The following is a 5,010-nucleotide window of genomic DNA, read 5'->3' as shown; positions in this document are numbered from 1 at the left end:
CATGCATTGTGTTCCCACTCGGGTCAACATGTGGTCAGTGACTCAACATCCTCTCTGGAATGTTGACTATACGTTTTTTTGTCTATTGGTCAGATGCATTCTTTGAAACATACAGTGAAATTTGAGATGTCTTGTCCGTGTAGGCCTACTGTACCGCTGTACTGTGTGCTGGTGTGTGAAGTGAAAGTGAAAGCGAAGTGAAGTGAAAGGCCGCCTTGGAAACTCCAATTTGTCATTGTGACACAGCACTCCACAGCACACAATGAAATTGCATTTATGCCTCACCCACGCAAGGGGGCAGCCCCCAATGGCGCCTCAAGGGAGCAGTGACAGTAACATGCTCAGTGTGCCTCCTCAGTCATGGAGAAAGATGGGGGAAGAGCACTGGTTAATTACTGCCCCACCAACCTGATGGGTTGGGAGTCGAACCAGCAACCATTTGGACTACAAGTCTTCCCTCTTCAAGTTTCGGTCTTGTTTTTCACTATTTGTGCCTTATGATTGTTATTATTCCATCATTATTCCAACCGACTTTGAATGTATTGCCTTATTAGATTGCCTATTAGTTAATAAATGCTTATCATTTGATTGCATTTTGTGTATTATCGTATATTTTTTGTGTGTTCGGAAATAAGTCTTACTTGTAACTCCATAACCTTCAACCGAGCATTTTGCCCGTGTGTGCTGACCATCATATTGACATAGCAAGAAGGCTATTCTTTTACTGTGTACTGCCAATCACACCCTGTACAAAAGCTTCATATCAACCTTGGTCTTTTGCAATTCATTGTGGAATACTGGGATTAATATGCAAAGATTTTATGAGACTGATCTTTTATAGCATTTTGTTTTTATTAATTTATTTTGAAGACATTGGGGTGCCTCCATGCTAGGAGGCAGGCACCAGACACTTCCACCATTCTCTATCTGTGTCGGGCTGGGCTCAAGCGCAGGGCGTTGACCCACCTTTGGAATTATCACATGTAAAGTAGCCCCAAGGGCACTACATAGATAGCCAAGGCCATGAGGCCTAGCAACCATAAGTAGAGGCGAAAAGGGAAGCTGCAGAACCGAGTCAGGCAACTCCGGAACGTCTCGATCCCTCTTGGTGACAAGGTAGGTAGCCTTGAAGGAGACGGAGTCCAGGAAGAGGCCAATGAACACAGCGAATTACAATTGCCGGGGTCATCATTTTGAATAGCAAGACTCTGAAGTATGAGTTCAGGGGTCTGAGGTCCATAATGGGCCACCGCAGCCAGAGATTCTTTAAGCATAGAGATATGCCAATGTAATAGGTTGCTATATGGGCACCTAACATGACCAGGTTCCGGTCTGCCTAAAGGGGTGTGTCATAATACTCCTAGCATTGAATAGAACAGTCCTTAGGTCTGCCTAAAGGGTGATTTCCCAACCTCCTCCAATAATAGAACCCGGAAACAATGGGCCCATGGAACCTCTCTCTCTACTCTCTCTGACCGCAGCCCTCCGTCCTTCTTGGGCACCAGGAAGTATCTGCTGTGAAAACCATCCTCGGCCTCCGAGGGGGGAACTACCCGTATGGCTCTCTTGGCCAGTAACGTCGTGATCTCCTCCCTTTACACTGGTGCCTTGTCCCCGGGTGCCACTGAAGTGGTCACGGAGCGAAAGGCAGGTGAACGTCGTGTGAACTGCGATCTGTAACCTCTCACCACTGTATTCAGAAACACAGGGGGAGTCCATGCATTTTGCCCATAAGTCAATGCAGCGGGCTATCGGCATGACCGGCGAATCAGAACCTTGCTGCTCTGGGCCGTCACCGCGGTGCTGTGAGGGTACGGCCAAAGCAGCCACGCTCGGGGGGCCCGGGGACGCCCGCTCACTAAGGAGCACTCTCGGTTCATGTGAAGAAGTGCACAGGGTAGACCCAGATGACCGTACATCAAGGCTATTCAAATGGTGGCCCTGGGGCCAGATGCGGCCCTTGGACAGCAAGGTTCTGGCCCCCCACAAGCCCCTTAAAATACGTTTTTTTTAATTTTTTATTTAGAGATAAAAGTACGGGTTCCGTATCGAGCTGAAATTGGACACGGGACATTAAAATGCATGAAATTAAACATAAGAAATGCAAAACCTTCTGGGGGAGGACCCCCAAACCTCCCACCTCAATAAAGTGTACCGTATCTTTTTCACTGACAGTCGGCACCCATAATACATATGTGTAGTTCGGCCCCTTTAGTGGGAGGATTTTTAAAAACTGGCCCTCGTTGATATTTAATTGAATACCCCTGCCGTACATAATGATCAGGCGTCGGAGACGTCTCAGTAGGGACCATCGAGCACATCTCGCACAACTGCGAGCATGTGGAGGAGTGAAGAGAGCGTGGAGGGGCATGTTGCGCCCCTGCCGTGAGACCGCTAGGGTACAGGACTGAGTATGTGTATGCATACGTTGAGGTAGCGTTGCAACTAGTCAGGTCAAGAGCAATGTAATGTACTTTCTGAGTTCCCGAAAATACGGTAACTCCCCCCATTTTGATGTAAGCAAACAACCTTAAGCAAATCAAGGGAGGTGGGTCAACCATGCCGTTTGGGAAATGTTAATTGTTATGCTCTTGGTCAGACCAAGTCTCAAAGAGATTTGAACGTTGATGACAATCATGCTAACTTTGAGGAGGATGGTCCTGGAGGGGAGGCAAGCGGTTCCGCACAGGGCGCCGTGCTCCACCCCCCTTATGTGGGCCGAATCGTCTTCTCCCCGTCCCTGTGGTTGGAGGGCCTGTTGGGTCCCCTCTGTCTAGCCGGGAGGGGAGGTTTCCTGAACTTTCAAGCGCCTATCCACCGCCGGGCCAGAGGGGGGGGTTGCTCACTATGGCCTTAGCTCATAGAGGATCTGGCCCACCGAGAGCTCACAGGCAGAGTGTAAGGAGGTCAGCATTGGTGCGCCATAGACGCATGGTAGGGAGGGGCCTGAAGTGAAGGAACCATAGTCTTGAAGGCAGGTTGCTGCTTCTTCAGGTCCTTGAATTGTTGTTGGATGGCCTCTATTGGGGCAGAGCCGGAGAGGCGAGAAATGGACAGCGGGTGATCCAACACCGCTGCCTCATCCTTTTCTTTCATAGACGACAAAATTAAGCCATAGGCTCCGTAATCCCACCCTGCCTAGGGCCATTGCCCTGCCAGTGGCCTAAGCTGTACAGCGGGAGATCCTTAATATGAGGTCGGTGGGTGTTCCAATTAGGGATGGCACAAACCGCACCGAAAACCGAAACCGTACAATTCACACACATATCGAACCGAACCGTGCAATCCATCGCAAACCGCAATTCATGTACTGCCCAGAAAAATATGTAAAACATATTCTAGACAGATCTAGAACAGATTCTAGGAGTATCTTATCCAGTCTCTCTGATTAAAACATTAGCGTATAAGACCAAATCAGAGGATGACACAATTAAAATCACACCATTTTCACATTATTAGCCTATACAAACCATATGTAGGATATTTAGTGATAAGTCCAATTCTATTAGCCCGTGCACCATTTATCATTGAACTAAAAAAAAAGAACCGTAGAGAACCGAAAACCGTGACCTTGACACCGTGATATGAACCGAACCGTGAATTTTGTGAACCGTACCACCCCTAGTTCCAATATCAGTCCACAGCTCATCAATGGGCCTGCCCTCCGCCAGGCCTGCTGACATGACATCTCACTCTCCAACGAAGCTAAGTAAGTCGTGAGGACTCGGAGGGTGGTGGCACTCACGGAGCGTCTGGCTTGGGCGGACGATCTGTACAATCTTTCCCACAGGCCAGCCATAAGACGGTCTGATTTGTGCGGCAGCTTGGACACTGTGGACGCTAGGGCCGAAGCGCCGGAGAAGGGGGCTAGGTGATTGGCTAGAGAGCGCTTCACAAGGGGAGGGCAGTCCCAGCCTTCGTTCATTCCCGTCATGTCCACCATGGCATACCCGTGGACAGGGGCTTTCAATGAAAGCGGACGTTGCCATGACCTTTGCTTCTCCGTAATGATATCCAGGAAGGGGGCGTCGCCTGAGGCAGGCAGAACCCATTCAAGAGCAAGCATTTCGCCAGCCATACACCTAGCTTGTCCACTGCCTTGCGGCACATAGCAGTCAGTGTGGCCTTAATGGAGGAAGCAACGCTGTCTCCATCAGCATCCGCTTTTGAGCGTGCCTGTGATGGGGGAGGGAACCCTGCGTCGGATAGATCGTCAGTATTAGGCGACTGTCAAACTAAGTTTCACCCGCGCCAACATGGGGAAGTAAATGTGCCTGACTCGCTCGATGCAGCTACAAAAGGAGTTCCAAGGTCTAAATGTCCGTTTTGCGTATTTATTCAGCTTTCAATATCAAAGGTTAAAACAGCTCTATAGTGCAAAACAGTTCCTTTTATGCTGTATATCAAATGCACCGTCCGATCAAATAAGTTACAGTCAGAACCAGAACTATATATTTATCAAAGTTTATTCAACAATACATTAAGTCTGAAGCTTATTGAATTCACAGAGGAGAATAAATACTTGAGTTGTATTTGAAGAACAGTAGCAAGGAAAAATGGCGCTCCCTGTGGCGAACTTTGGCACTGCAACACCTGCCATGGACTTTGCCCTCTGCAAAAATATACACAATTTCTGAGACTACAGGTGTAATACAAATAATAATGACATACAAGCGTTAGTATACCGAAGATGAGTATTCTAAGAGTCTACTGTGGTGTAAACCAATATAACATATTTCTCTAAGTATTCACTATTCCTTTCACATTCAAACACTTGCATTTTTACACAGACAACAACATATATAACCCTCATAACAGTATATACATAAAATGACAAACTTTGGTAAAACAGTTAGAAACGTTAAAAATCATCCATCCATCCAACATTATAGCATGCACTCTTGTCTGGAAGACATCCCTCATTACAATTAAGGATCGGCACCACAAACCCCAGCATTCATATGTCGGTGAATACGTAGAATTCAAATACAGTAAGTAGTGTTGCCTTAA

General features: G+C 47.5%; 1 protein-coding gene across 4 annotated transcripts in view; it reads right to left on the bottom strand.

Moving 5' to 3' along the window:
* Positions 1 to 4,448: 4,448 nt before the first annotated feature.
* The window catches only part of LOC134458331 (cingulin), a 25,380-nt gene continuing 24,818 nt past the window's right edge, over positions 4,449 to 5,010 (bottom strand). For all 4 annotated transcript variants that reach the window (XM_063210581.1, XM_063210580.1, XM_063210579.1 and 1 more), the window contains one exon: positions 4,449 to 5,010. This exon is cut by the window's right edge and continues 757 nt beyond it. The gene's annotated coding sequence lies outside the window, so the exon portion shown is untranslated.

Source organism: Engraulis encrasicolus, chromosome 11, assembly GCF_034702125.1.
Source record: "Engraulis encrasicolus isolate BLACKSEA-1 chromosome 11, IST_EnEncr_1.0, whole genome shotgun sequence".
Classification (NCBI taxonomy): Eukaryota; Metazoa; Chordata; class Actinopteri; order Clupeiformes; family Engraulidae; genus Engraulis; species Engraulis encrasicolus.
Note: the sequence above shows the minus strand (reverse complement) of the source record. Positions and strands in the feature narration are given on the sequence as shown.